The sequence below is a fragment of the Oreochromis aureus genome, linkage group 1 (assembly GCF_013358895.1).
Source record: "Oreochromis aureus strain Israel breed Guangdong linkage group 1, ZZ_aureus, whole genome shotgun sequence".
Lineage (NCBI taxonomy): Eukaryota > Metazoa > Chordata > Actinopteri > Cichliformes > Cichlidae > Oreochromis > Oreochromis aureus.
The window spans coordinates 20,533,901-20,549,804 of NC_052942.1; the positions used below are offsets into that span (position 1 = coordinate 20,533,901).

Consider the following 15,904-nt stretch of genomic DNA (forward strand, 5'->3'; position numbering starts at 1 on the left):
TCTAAGCCTGAAATACTTGCACAGCATCCTGTTTTAATTGCTGAACCTCACCTCACCTCTAAAAAAAAGTGTGTCATGTTTTGTGAGAAGTTTAAATTTAGTGTTTGATTCAGGATACAAAGCCAGTGTCAATATAGTGCTGTGCAGAAGTCTTAAACCAACCTTCATTGTTTATTATTTTGCTTTAAAAGTGGGGAATAAGTGGCGTGATTTGTTGAAGCATCTGTAAAATATATATATGTGAATACAGTATATAAGGCAAAAAAAAGAGCAGCTTGAAAATCAATATTTGGTACGAGTACCTTTATTTTTCAGCACAGCCTGAACTCTCTTAGGCAAGCTTTCTTGTTATTTCTTTAAGTAGTGTTCAGAATAGTTCTCCAGGCTTCTTGAAGGACATTCAAAGCTCTTCTTTAGATGTTGGCTGCCTTTTCTTCCTGTACTATTGAGGCCCGGGCTCTGGAGAGGCCAACCCATGACTGATGGTGTTTCAATGTGTGTTTTTCTATCCAGGTATACTTTTCCTGCATTGGCAGTGTGTTTAAGATCATTGTCATGAAAAATAAAACTGTTAACAGTCAGCCATTTTCCAGACGGTATTGCATGGTGGATCAAAAATCTAACGGTATTTTTCTGTGTTCATAGTTGCATCAATTTTGACACGTCGCCCAACACCACTGGTTGAAACCATGACAAAGCCACCACCATCCTTTACAGATGGCTGTAGACACTCACTATTTTTGTCAATATGTTCTGCACATTTTTACAGTTATTTGAACCAAAACTTTCAAATTTGGATGCATCGATCAATAAGACCTGTTGTCACTGATTTCAGTCCAGTTCTTGTATAATTTGGCATACCTCAGCCTTTTCTCCCGGCTTCCCTTCCGTAAGAACGTCTTGTTCACAGCCACCTTTACACATTTCTGATGCAGCTTCGGAAAACAGTAGATGGAACAATTGAAGGGCCATAACCCAGGGCTTTAGGCTCTTTGGCTGTTTGCTAGATTTTTTTCCTGTTTATTAAGGACATGACTTTCAGATACTGATTATCAGCTGTAGATAATGTTTTTGGCCTGCCATTTCTTTCTCAACTAATAGCTTTTTGGGAATCAACTGGTTAGTGGAAAAATGTTATTTTGTGCTATTTTGTGATTGCCGCATCATCGTTTATCATCGTCATTTCTCATAAATTCAGCTAAACAAATGAGAACAAATCAGTGACAGGCTGCAAGAGCGCAAAAGACTGCGAAAGAAAATGGGTTCTTTGTTAAGTTGTTCTGTGTAGACACAACACTGGATTTGAGTTACGTGTCTTTTTTGGGCATGAATGATAGGTCGGTGTTTAGTGCCTTAACAAACAAAAATAATCAGGTACAGCACTGGACTGAAAATGAATGAAAAAACAGCCAATGTCCAAAGACATACTTTGAAAGACCTTTAGAAAACCTGGAGAACTATTGCTCAAAATCACTTTAAAAATGAAAACAAAGTCAGGCTCCTTGGCAGCAAAATCTAAAGAAATGAGGAGAGGCTCAAGACCTTTGCACAGTGCAGGATTTCTAATATTTCAGGTCAAACCTAGATACACATTTAATTTCTTGCTGTTCTTTTATCTGTAGAATAAAGCATGCCTCTTTTTCTAGGTTAAACTACATGTCCTGTAATCGCTTATGTGTATCTCCATGTTATGTAAGGCAGTTTGGGTCACCGTGGTAGACCAGCCAAAACCCTGCAGTGTACTGGACGTAATCACCCACCTGCAGATAACTATGATGGAAGCTCTAAAGCTGTTTGTGTTATTATCATCTCAGAAAACCATTGTTGCACGGCGGAGCTGCATCTTAATGAGTTCAGAGATCCACCACACACAGAGATGCAGCAGAGAAATAAATATGAATAAACCCTTACTGGCCCCAGACTCTGAAAGCTGAGTTTGTAAAAGCTGTAAATACTTACTGCTCACTGCTTCCATTCAGTGCAAGCCATGCTCATGTCAATGACTGGTCATTCAAATCAAATCATTATGATTTGTAAAACTGGAACTGAAAGCTACACAGCTTATCATAGCCAGCTTTCGCCTTCACAGTAGAGAATTAGTACTTTGACTGGTTAGCAGTTAAAGACCACCAATGATTCTGACAACACACTTTCTGATTCTTCTATTTTATTGCAGTTTTTTAACTTCTGTTTCCAACTCAATATTTTAGCTGCAAATGATACAATTAGGAGATAGTACAACATTCATACCTAAAATCAGCTTGAAAGTCAAGTTTGTGTGTGTGTACATAAAATGACTGAGATTTTTAAATGACAACCATGTCATTCTCCGTCAAGCCAACTCTAATATCTAAACAGCCAATCACACCGCAACGATTCACTGCATTGAGGCATGTAGACGTGGCCAAGTTGACCTGCTGAAGTTCAAAGTGAGCATCAGAATCATGGAGAAAGAAAAATTCGTGGTTGGTGCAGGATGGGGATTTTGGGATCCCTTATCACGAACTTATTACCATTTAAAAAACGCCTACCTGAGTATTGTTGGTGATCATGTAAGTCCCTTTATCTTCTGATGACTTATGGCTGCTTCCAACAAGAAAATGTGATATGTCACAAAGTTCAAATAATCTCAAATTGGTTTCTTGAACATGACATTGAGTTCACTGTACTCAAATGGCCTCTACAGTCATTAGATTTCAGTCCAATAGAGCACCTTTCTATAGCAACTGTGTGATGCTATATAAATTATATATGAGCTGTGTGTGTGTGTGTGTGTGTGTGTGTGTGTGTGTGTGTGTGTGTGTGTGTGTGTGTGTGTGTGTGTGTGTGTGTGTGTGTGTGTGCACGTGCATGTTTATATATTTCACCTGTGCTCTGATCTTTAACAATCAGTAGCACACACAAGAAAGTTTGTAGCTAACTAGTGGAGCATATAGCAACCAGACACAAGACTATGGAGCATAAACAAAGAGAGGTATTTATAGAATCCCTAAATAAATGCTCTGTGTCTACTAAGAGTGTAAATATTTTGTTTGCTAACATAACCTTCATTACAAATTTATGTTGTAATAGCGGGTAAGTGTCGTGTTTGCAGCTTGTTCTGCTGCAAACAAGTAGCCAAAAATGAAAAATCTCTCTATTTATAAGCATTCCTAGTGTGTGAGAGGTTATTATTTTATGTTTTTTTGCCCATAGCCTGAATAGAAAAAAGGCTTAATTAGAAGAGACTTCAGAGATGAAGAAATTAAAGCCATTTTGTCCACCATTATGTGACATTTAATGGGTGTAATCACAGTCTTGAATGTCTAAATTGTTCAAATGGGTGGGAATCAAAGTTGTAATCATGGCAGTGGTAATGTTGTACAGTATAAATCAAGCAGGAGGACGCTGTCACCCTTTGTCAGATGGCATATCTGAATCTTTCAGTTGTTTGCCTGAGCCAGCAATCAGGCCGAGTCAAGCTTCTTAATGACTCTCCAGGCTGGCCAGTGGTCCCCATGGCAGCCTCTGAAGCTGCCAGTGGCCCTGGGTGGAAGGTTGATTGGAGGAAAAAAGCAATGTAGGTCAGCGCAAACGAAGTATCTTAAAAAAAAAAAAAAAGAAAAGAAATACTGTCAGAACTAAGTCTGGAGCTCATTCACCATTTCCCTTGTTGCTGCTTGTGGCTGCGAGCAGGGAGCTGATTTTAGAGAGGCCATGAAAGGAAAGTGAGGGGAGCGTCACAGTAAAAGAGACAAAGATCAGCGAGGAGAAAAGAAATAGTTTTCATGACAGCAAACTCACCTGATCTGAGTTTTCTTTATGTTTTTCCCCTCCCAGTTTTCAGATGCAGAAGATGTCACTACTGCCCTCTTCATGCATGAATTTACAACAAAAAAAGCTCCATCCAGTGGATAAATGTCAAGAGCAAGTCAGTGGAAGTCTATTCAAAGAGCATCAAACCAGTCCAGCACTGTGCATGGCTCCATTTGTTGTATTAGCCTGTGTGTTGAGGGGGGTGGTGCCCGAGTGATTTGTCCCCGTTGGTGGGGAGCGCTGACATCGGCGCCTCAGCCTCATCCATCATGGAATGTGGGACCTATATTGTGTTTCACGGTCTCCTAGGGCTAGCGTATGATCAGCAAGACCCAGATACATGTTTATGGAGACACACTTCCTATTCAGGCCCTGAAAGTAACTCTCATCCCTCATGTTCTCACCCATCCATCCAATGTTGCTCCCTTGTCCTGTGCCGCCTATTTCTTTCCTGCCTCACTCATCAATTTCTACCTTACCCTCAACTGCTCTCACTGTGGTTTTTAACGTCACTGTCACCTGTCCTTCATCTCGTCTCCATCTCTCCCAGTTTCTTCCCTAAGTTAACTGCACAACCCTGTTTCCTACTTGCCTTTTGCCTAGCCCTTTCTCCTTTTCCATTTCTATCCCCTTATTCACCTTATCCTCCCTCTCCTGAGGGTGTTGACTGACATTGTGATGTGATGATGTCACATCAGCACTCCTCTGTCAGTGTAGATAACTGTCAGCTTGGGCAGACTCAGAGAAATCCGCTTCATTTCCAAGCACCAGAAAAAGCAATGGAGGTCCCCTGTGGACAGTTGCCCTGCATTGGTATACATTTTTTTCTTTTTTTAATTTCAAATTGCTTCTCTGTTAATACTAAATATAAGAACAATTACGCAAAGACTTAGCTCCAGTTCTTAAACATAGCTCTGTTTTGGGTTTGTTTTGGGGGGTTTTCGGGATTTGAGGGAGGGGATTTGGTTTTCTCTTTTTTTGCTGGTTTCATTTATCCAGTCAGGGACCACAGCTGAATGGACTCTAAGGGCCTATCAAAATAAAATAGGAAGTAACAAATTCTGAGACGTGTGAAGTTAACAGAACTAAACAGGGACGTGACTGGGCAGACAGAGAGGTAAATAAAGATGGAGACAAGACTGACTTCCACATGAGACGCTGAGCAGAAAACGGAGACAAAACTAGAACATGAAAGGGAACCAATATCACACAAGAAACCATGAAACATAAATGTAGGTTAAAAAAATCAGAGGTACCAGGGAAGAACTAATTCAAGACTAAACAGTACAAAGCTTGAACTTCTCCATCTCCTAATGCAGAAGAAAGAATCACGAGACTCAAACATCACAAAACTCAAAACGCTGGGTCAAAGACCCAGAAGCATGACACAGACAAGTTGCACTCACTGCCATCTCAGATTGATTGTAACATGTTTGCAGTCTCTGCATTTATAAATTAGATGGCAATTATTTGCCTTTGCTAGTTCGCCTGAGAGTGATTGTAGTCCGAGTTAAAGTGCAATTGTTTAGAGATAAGTTTCCTCCCACCAGGCAGCCTGTGCAATTATCTTATCTTGGTCACTGTAGCTACTTATGATCAGTCACTAAATGCCAAAAATTCAATACAACCACCCGGCAACCACCTATTTTTCCTTGTCACGAGGAGGTTGCCATGCTATATTTACTCTGGTGTAACTGAGCTGTTGAAGTTTATTGCACATTGTAAAAATGTATTAAAGTTAATTGTCAAATAAGTTATAAATACCAATTTGACCCTTTTAATATGTAAGTAAAACAAAAAATAAGTAGAATATATAAATAATAAAACCTAAGCTCATGTTGTCACTTTTAAATAGTCGCCTTGAAGACAAAATATTTATGATTTAATCTGATGAATCTATTGCTAAACATTTAATAAAGGTTTTATTGCAGTCAGGTTACACCCCTGATTTCATATTGTGTATTCAGAAAACAGACGCTCATCAGCTGCTTCATAAAGTCTGCATATAGACCCTTTGGTGGCACCTGTAAGCAAACAGAATCCATGTAATTGTGCAGCCATCACAATATTTTCTTGTGTCTCGGCGATAAGGAGCTGTGTTGTGACAGAACAGTGGGATCAAAAAGATTTGATTATGACAATAAAATGAAATAAATAAATAAACACACTCACTGAAATTATTCTCATCCATTACATTTGTAATGCACACATTGCTTTGCCTGCATTGAGTCTTCTGTGAAGATATACTCTCCAACTTGAGCTTCTTAATGAAGATGTCTTCCTTCTTTTTTTTAATCCAGTCTCTTCCCCAATAATTACTTCTATGATACACCTTTGTCAAAGCCAGATGAATGAAGCATGTTCCTCTCATTTATTCGCTCTTTCTTAATCAGTGCTCACCAGCCTGTCCAGCAGACAATACACATGTTACACAGAAGAAGATAAGATTTCACTGCATTGTCCCCGGGGATGTAATGACCTGCTTTGTCCAATTACTCAGAAGGTGGCTTTCAACTCAGATTGAGGCCATGAGGTCAAAAGTCGGGTTTCAAGTTTCACTCTGGCAGATCGAAGTGGTTCTCCGGGGGACGCTTGTGTGTGCTCGCGTGTGCGCGCTCCTGTGTCTTGTTTTATAAACTTCTGATTGTTCGTTCGCATATCGCTACAATCAAAACAGCAAAGTAACGAGAGCTTCTTCAGTTTGATATTCTAGAAGGGAAAAGAAGGTAGAAGTCCGTAGTTGCCCATTTCTGTTTTTGCCTGTTGTTTTGCTGGCTGGAGGTTATTCTGCACTTTCTTTTGACATTTATGAATCAGCCATTTTCAGCGTGAGCTCACACGTACACGGCGGTATGTGCTGAGGTGTTTTCGCAGGGTCACAGGGGGTTAGAAGAGTGTAGGTATGAGGAAGTCAAAGAGTGTGTTTCAAAGGCATTTCTAAATGTTTGGTCCCTTTGCCCTGCAGGCTTTTTTTTTTTTTTTTTGCTATTTTTAATATATGCCCCTCTCTGAGGAACTTCCTTGGATTTCACTGCCCTCTTTTGAAGGCTCCTGTTACCATGGTTACTTCACCCCCGTGTAAAATACATGATGGTAGTGAGTACAACCTTAAGTGGGAGCACACATTTCAGTAGTCATGGTTACAACAACCTCTAAAGGATGAATTATGTAACTGGTGTTGTGTTTCAGAAAAGATAGTCACTAGCTGGCAGAAAAGGGGGCAACTCGTGGCTAAAGATATTTTTACTCCTCTTTGGAGAAATTCTTAAGTTGATAACCGCGGCATGATGCATGTGAACACATTTTTTACTTTCTAATGATTGCCAAAGTAGTGTATGTATTTCTGCTGCTGAATACAGATAACTGCAGAGCAGCATTTCAGCTGTTTAGTGAGAATTATCCTGAAAGATAATTACTCTTTCTCCTCGTTCTCTCAGAGTAACAGAGGCGTATTTTTGTCACGTCTCATCATTTTCTTTATATCTCTGCACATAAAGCTAATTTGGGGATGTTATCATGTCTGTCTGAAATATTATGCAGCACCAGTGCTTTGCTGCAGCCTGTGTGTGGATGTGTGTGTGTTTGGCAGTGAGTAAATATGTATATTGACACGCATGGATGAACTCACCTCCCTGCCACACCCAGTAGCCTCAATGTCTCCCAGGACATTACCGTCAACAGGCGTGATTCCATGACACAGGAAGCAGCAGCAGGTTTTTATTTGCAGTTCAGGAAGGAAGGAAATGAAAAAAGAACATTTTTAAGGCAGATCACCCAATAAAAATTTAAAGAGACCTATTATGTTTGTTTTCAGCTCCACATTTTTATTACTTAAATCTAGAGTATCTGTGCATGATCCACAGTCCACACAACATTTTAGCTCCTGCCTCTTTAATGCACTAAAGGTTTACTTTTTTCTGATTGGATGCCCCTCTCCTGGCTTCTGTTCTGTTTGGGCTTGTGAGCATTGTCACCTCCATTTGTCAGTATAGGTTCTGAAAACAAGCTGGAAACATACTGAATAATATAACTGGTTCTTAATTAGCAATGTTAACTTTTGAAAGCCACCTGTAAAAATTAAAACTAAGCGCAAACATCCACACAAAGAAAGGATGCTTGGTAAACTGATCGTGGGTGGTTGGGAGGTCTGTGTCTGAGATGATGATATACAGAAATCACATTTAAGAATATAGGGTTAAAAACCAAGTTTTAGAGGAGCCTGCTTTTCAAAAGTGCTGGTCTTCTTGTTTGCAAGAGTTTCCACTAATATAGCAGTATTTAAAAAAATCTTATTGCAGCTGACGGCACTCTGCTGGACAGAGACCGCTGATGTTGTACCTGGAATCGGCTGGAACTACTGGTCCAGTTTTAGGGTTAGGGTTACTGCTCCTAATGTCTAAATTACCACTGGGCTCGTTGTGGACTTTACTTTCAACATCTGCTCCAGTTGTTCCTTTAGCTCATGCTCCTACTTTTGGATATTGCTTTCTGAACAGATTGCCACATCTGTATGTATTATTGTGCGATCTATTGTACAATATAAAGCGCCTTGAGGCGACTTTTGTTGTGATTTGGCGCTATATAAATAAAATTGAATTGAATTGAATTGAATCTGTTACAACTGCAGTCTTCTCCTTCTTGACCACCCTATGTCCAGTTAGTTGGTCAGCAGCTACTTGTCTGTCTATCCCAAGGACTGTAGGCCTGTTGTTTTCAACCATCTTTGGTGGTGTCTCCCATAAGAACTTCGGGACGTCTAGTCAATATGTTGCACAGATGTTCCTGTACACGATCCCTGCCACTTGGTTGTGCCTCCTAGTGTATGCAGTGCCAGATTGCATCTTATATCCTACTACTATGTGCTACCACAGCCTCTATGGATCTGTGGCTTGGGGCCTGTTCTTGTTCTGTCATGAGCAAAGCCTCTGTGCTGTCCTTTTAGATGGCTTTTTCCAGCCACTGGTAGGATTTCTTGATATCAGCCACTTCTGCTATCTGTCAGTGGTCATCCTTGACAGCTCCTCTTCCTGTTCCTGAGGAATGACCTATCTTCAGCTGCCTAAGCACCTCATCTCCGGGGACCATGTTCCTGATATATTCACGAGTGCTCCATGTTTCATCATGGATTGTGGTTCTGACAATCACTAATCCTCACCCTTCCTCGTGGAGCCTTTGGGTGCTGGACCTCAGGTGGAGACCTCTGTGCATTGTGAGTTTTGGTGTCCTATCAGTGGCATCTGTCTTCCTTTGTGGTCAATTTACCATTCTAGCTGGGTATCTGATGATCTGTAGGGCATGTGTATTGATGTCTTGGATCTCATTCCTACCATTTCGATGGCTTCTCAACACCTTTTTCTGGAGGTATTTGTTTGTGGCTGACCTTTGTGCATCTTTAACATGGTTTTCATCGGCCTTTGCGATACTCATGCATTTGTAGCTTATCCTTTATATCTCCTATTCTACCTTCTGGGAGCTCCAGTCCTTTAGTCTGGATCACCTTCCCTCACTTTGCAACCATTTGGCCACACTTATTGAGTCTGAATGACATCCTGATGTCCTCACTGTAGATCCTGGTGAGGTGAATCAGTGAGTCGATGTCTCGTTCACTCCTGGCATATAGCTTGATGTCATCCGTCTATATAGAGGTGGATGATGATCACTCCAGTCGTGAATCTTAGTGCGCTTAGTGATGAGCTGGCTTAGGGGGACCAATCATGTGCAGAACAGCAGCAGGGACAATGTATCACCTTGGTATACTCCACACTTGGTGTGCAGTTCCCTTCAAATTGGCCTCTGGCGTTGTCTTCCACAGTCCCATTGAGTTCCTTGATGAATGTTATTAGTGCACTTTTAGCCTTGTACAGTGGCAGGCACTTCAGTATCCATGAGTGGGGCATAGAGCCGTAGGCTTTCTTGTAGTCAATCCAGACCAGCAACACCCATGTCTGGAACACCACAAACACAACACCAGCGGACCTGAGTAGCCTGGGAGAATGAAAAGGAGTAAATGAGTAACTACACAAAGCAAGTGCTAATGGTAATTTGTTTAAGTATCATGTTTCTGAATGAAAAAACTGTTGTCCAATATACTGGAATATCGCATCACCAAATATCAGTATTAGTCTTAAGAATCCTATGTTGCTCAGGCTCTAATCACCTGAAATGCAAAAGAATCAGACCCTTTTGTTTTTATTAGATATGTTTAAAATTTATAACCAATTAATGGAATCTCTCTTATGATAAACAAGTAGAACAAATTTTTACATGGTATCTTAGAATATTTCTATAAATGTTTTGTCTGGTGTATGTTTGAGATTCATGCAAACTTGTGTTTTCACTGAGTATTCAATGAAAAATGCACACGTTAGAGCAATGTAATAAATGATGCTTTGTTTTCTTGTTGATAAATTAGGCTATCAAGCTGAAGAGAGGGAAGGGCTTGACAGATGTTTTCTGCATGTCCAGCTGGATAACTCCCAGTTTGGATCCATACATTATAATGGCATTTTTTGGGAAGGGGGGCTGTCTGTTTTTTGTTCATCGTTTATTGCTTTTCCTGTGTCTGCTCGAGCACTAAACAACTAATTGTGTGTCTCATGTTTGAAAGACGGGAACATTTTTATAGTATCTGTTCCGTTAATTTATTATCCAGCACACTTTCCACTGGTTGCTTTTAGAGGTTTGTTTTACTCTACCTGAATCTCTCTACTTGAACTTTATTCATCAAGTAATAAAAAACTCTCAGTGCCTCAATATACTAGAGTAGACAGAGGAGTGAATATGTTCTCATGCATAATCTATGCAAGTCTGCATTGATTAAAGCTTTTTTATATACAATGATCAGGCATAACATTATGACCGCTGACAGGTAAAGTAAATAACACTGATTATCTCTTCATCATGGAACCTGTTAGCGGGTGCGATATATTAAGGAGCAAACAAACAAACTTTTTGTCCTTAAAGTTGATGTGTTGGAAGCAGGAAAACTAGAGAAGCATAAGGAGCAAGTCTGACAAGGGCCAAACTGTGATGGCTAGACGGCTGGGTCAGAGCATCTCCAAAGCTGCAGCTCTTGTAGGGTGTTGCCAGTCTGCTGTGGTCGGTATCTATCAAACGTGGTCCAAGAAGGAACAGTGGTGAACTAGCAACAGGGTCATGGGCAGCCAAAGCTCAATGATGCACATGGGGAGCTACTGTAGCTCAAATTGGTAAAAAAGTTCATGTTAGTTCTGATAGAAAGGCGCCAGAATACTGAGTGTGTTGCAGTTTGTTGTGTATGGTATGGGCTGCATAGCCGCAGACCAGTCAGGGTGCCCATGCTGACTCCTGTCTACCACTGAAAGCACCAACAATGGCCATGTGAACATCAGATCTCGACCACAGTACAGTGGAAAAAGGTGGCCTGGCCTGATGAATCACGTTTTCTTTTACATCACGTGGATGGCCAGGTGCGTGTGCATCGCTTACCTGGTGAACATCTGGCACCAGAATGCACTATGGGAAGAAAGCAAGCTTGTAGAGGCAGTGTGATGGACAAGACAGTGTGGGAATCACGTGTGTCACACACACATAAGGTTTCCTACCACTGCTAGTAATACATAGACTGGCTGACATCAGCATTTTTGTGTTCTAAGGGTTAATTAATGTTGAGATAATGTTTATAGATACAGATGGTAGAATTTTTTAATTATATAGCCATGAGGGCAGTGTCTAACAACTGTGACGGCTGTACATGGGTACGTAATACATAATCAATAAAATATTTATGAATAGTAAAATAAAACCATAACAACAATAATTCTGGTTGTTGGGTTTTTTCATGTCTTAAATAAAGCATGACATGAAAATTTGTTTTTTCTCAACACAAGAAATACATTTTCCCTGCTCATTGAAACATTTATTACAGACTGATTATCCATTTATTAATGCAAATAAGCTTTTTATACATACTTAATAGATATTTTGTTGAAAGTTTGTTAGACACATATTATGTGAAAGCTGACGCGAGCTAAAATATAAAAGTATGGAATATGAATAGCATGTAAGGGTTAAGAAACGTAAGTTATACGTTTGTGAATTGATTACTTAGAACGAAAATGTCTTTTCAACAGAACTTTAATTAGTTAGTTAACATTAATGTTATAAGCCCTCAGCCATATGAAGGGACTAATATCAAGTCAGTGCTTTTGCAAAATGGTGATATTGTTTAAAAAGTGTCCCACAAAGTTAAGAGTGGAACAAACACTGTTTTTGATCACAACAATAAAGGGATAGCCAGCATTCAAAGATTTACTCTCAGGACAGGAATTTAAAGATGTGGACCAAGACCAGGAAAGATAAAAGAGAATTACTGAATCGTGGTCAAAACATTTGCTGGTATCATATTGTGATTTCCTTTAGTTTTGATTTTTGTCCAAACCCAGATTGTATTTCGTGTCTTTACTATAATCAAGAGCAGAGAACTTGCTTTAATCCATCAGTATTTAGTCACCTTTGTTCTTTCAAGCATATGTTTTCAGTGGGGACCGGTTTGAAAACTGTGTTTATTGGCACAGTCAAAGTAATTCTAAGTGTCTGCTGCCAACACTAAAATCTCAGCATCCCACTTAGTACCTAAAAATGTTAAAATGTTTGTTTCTATATTCCAGGTAGGTTGTACTGTTGAGTTATTTTCCTCTTATATTTTTTTAAATGAAACTCTTAAGAAGGTTTTATTTTAAATGTGTTTTCAGTGGTAGCTCAGTTTCATGGATAAGACATTCCTCACTTTAAACTATAGGGCACATAATATATGCTTGTCAGCTGGTCTCTACCCAAAGAGTCTATAAATGCTTATTTGTAGGAAGGGTTGGCAAAGTGACAGCCCAATGAGCGCTACTAAATCACCATCAAACACACAAGACAGAGGCCACATGAATCTTAAACAATGAACCTTACATAAACACAGCTGGGCATTTTCTCCATTATTTCCCTACAATATCTCCTTTTTATTTTGCATCGCATCACGTTATAACCCCCTTTCTAATATTACATTGGCCACCTTTCTGCTGATAAAACAGCCCTTACCTCTTGAGGCATGGACTCACATGGTATCTCACACCAAGATTTTAACAACAGATCCTTTAAGTCCTGTAAGTTGCGAGGTGGGGCCTCCGTGGATTAGACTTGTTTGCCCACATCATCCCACAGATGCTCGATTGGAGTGAATTCATGTCAACATTTAAAACTCGTTGTGCTCCTCAAACCATTCCTGAACCATTTTTGCTATGTGGCAGTGCACATTATCCTGCTGAAAGCCTATGCTCATCTTACCCTGTTTGCACTGCGGGAGGAGGCCATAAGACCTGCAGGAAACCCATGCGGGCACATGGAAAACATACAAACTATTAGTATGATCGATCGGGCCCCTTAGGCCCACCCACAATTCCATGTTAGGCTCCGAGGCAACGGCGCTAACCACTCCACCACCACGGCACAATTACAAGTCTTGTGTCTGTGTCAAGGTACCCTCTGTCCTCTCTATGAACTCTGTTAACGATGTGCACCGTTTATTCTCACTGTTTGGTCCTTCAAAGCTCAGCAGGTACCTGGCTCTGCGGGAACTTGTTCAAATATGGTAGGTCTCATGAGAATGTCAGGTTTTCCATTTAACTCGTCTCTTTGCTTTGTAAAAAAATTGTGTGTTAAGTGTTAAGTTGTGCTTTGTGAACTGATCAGCTGCTGTACAAACTTTACACGTTTTAGCGGTGAAAGATTAACAATGTGTAAAACACAGACCACACACTGTGCCGGTGGGAGTCACATCAGTGGCAGAGCGAGACATCCAGGTGTTATGTAATTATTTAAGGTGGGACATGGTTCCCTAACGTATTAAGGGTCAATATTAAAAGGTTCAATTGAGTATTTTTAGCTTAACCTGCAGAGATCACATGCATGTGAGACTAATCTGCATTTGACAGACCTGTGGAACATAAACCATTACAGTTTGAATTGAGGCTGTGGTGTATTGTTGGCTCTATGACCTGCAAATCACAGGAAATAAACGCGGAGTGACGAATCCATTCTTTTCTCTTCCACACCATATCCTTTTCTTTTTTTTTACCCCTTCTTGTTCAGCATCGTTCTACTTCTGCTTGTCTCTTTGCTGTGTAACCCCTGTCTATCTCTCACCCCTCTTTCTCCAGCCTCCTTCTATTTTGCTTTCCTGTGTTACACGTCAGTTTGCTTCCTCTGTCTGCTTTTTAGCGTGTCTGACTCTTTGCTCAAACCAATTCTGTCCTGCTTTGTTTCAGAGCTTTTATCCCATCTTCCCTTCTCTGTGATCTAAAGCTTAATGTGTGTCTAACTGTGTCTCACATTCATTCGTTCATTCTCTCAATAAAAATAAACCATCTCCTTTGCTTTTACTCTAATTTATCTTATCTCGTTGATCATCTTTCTCTTCTTCTAATCTAACTTGCGCTGTTACCTTTGTATTTAGTATCTCACCTGCTCACTCGCTCGCTATTTCTGTCTGTCTGACTGTCACTCTCGCTATTTTTTGTTTTTCTCGCTGCATCGTCTCCCTCACTGCAATAAGCGCTTATTAGTGTTATTTGTCACTATGCCTAGACTGGTATCACATGTTTGTATTTTTTCTGTATCCCAAATAGTTACATAATAAAAAAGCTGGGAACAATTTTTCAGCAGCATCGTTAGAATATTTGTTTCTAAAAATAGTTTTCTGTACGGATCGTCTTCAAAGTGTATGAAGTGACAGGTGGTGTCTGACAAAGTTTCACACTGGTGTATGTTTATCTTGGAGCGTTTTTAATTTATATATATATATTAATAGTCAACCACTGCAAGAAATTGGTCATGACTGCTTTAATGTCTTTTTGATGCAATTTTACTACAACCTTTGCTACCTGAGCAACATAAATACAAAGAAGTATCTGGATCATTGTAATATGTTCAGTTCAGTTCAATTCAGAGGTATTTATGTAGCGTAACATCACAACAACAGCTGCCTCGAGGTTCTTTATACTGCAAGGTAAAGACCGTATGGTGTTCAGGAGGAAACCACAACAATAAGACGATTCCCTGTGAGCAAGCACTGTGCAGTGGTGGGAAGAAAAAATTCTTACTTTTACCAGGAGGAAACCTCCAGCAGAACCAGTCTCAGGGAGGAGCAGCCATCTGCTGCAATCCGTTGGGGGTTAGGGGAAAGAGAAAAGGGAAAAAAGAGAGCACAGCGAGACATGACAAATCCCAAAATAGGGGAGAAAGAAGAAACAATTAAATTGAATTTTTTTAAAAAGAGAAACAGTTATTAATATACCCGTGTGATAGTCTGTTGCTGCACGAGGTTAACTGTCTTCACTTGTCAGTTACCAGACATTGTGTCAGGTGCTCCTGTTTCAATGCTGATTAATGCAAACGTTTTCTCAGCCAATCACAATTCAGTGCATTTAGGACTTTGACTCTGAGTGTTGTATGGCTGTTGGTGCCAGATTGGGGTTTGCCCACACAACCCTCTCAGAAAAACACAAAATATCCAGTGAGCAGCCGTTCTCTGGGTGATGACAGCGGTCTGCTGCAACATTCAGATGGCAGTGACAGAATTTAGAATAAATAACATGAAAGCATGGATCCTGGCTTGTATCAAAGGTTAGGGCTGATGGTGGTGATGTAATGGTGTGGGAGATATTTTCTTGGCACACTTTGGGCCCCTTAGTACCAACTGAGCACATGTCCATCACTTTATGACCACAGTGTATCCATCTTCTAAAGGCTGCTTCCATCAAGAAAACATACCATCCAAAAAGCTCAAAGCTGAGGTCTCCTCCTCCATAGTCACCAGATCACAGGGAAATATAGCACCTTTGGGATGTGGTGAGACGGGAGAGTCACGTTATTGATCTGCAGCCGTCAAATGCAACATCTGTGTGACGCTATCATGTCAATATGGACCAAAATCTCTGAGGAATGTTTGCAGCACCTTGTTGAATCTTTGCAATGAAGAATTCAGGCAGCTGTGAATGTAAAAAGGAGCCCAAAACAGTAGCAGCCAGGTGTAACTAAAGTGTCCGCTGATATTTGTCCTTATTTACAGGGGCAGTGTAATTTT

The 15,904-nt window shown here is 40.3% G+C and overlaps 1 protein-coding gene across 1 annotated transcript in view; it reads left to right on the forward strand.

Moving 5' to 3' along the window:
• Positions 1-15,904, forward strand: part of syt7b (synaptotagmin VIIb) — a 110,679-nt gene that overhangs the window by 84,621 nt on the left and 10,154 nt on the right. The gene's annotated exons all lie outside the window — the stretch shown is intronic.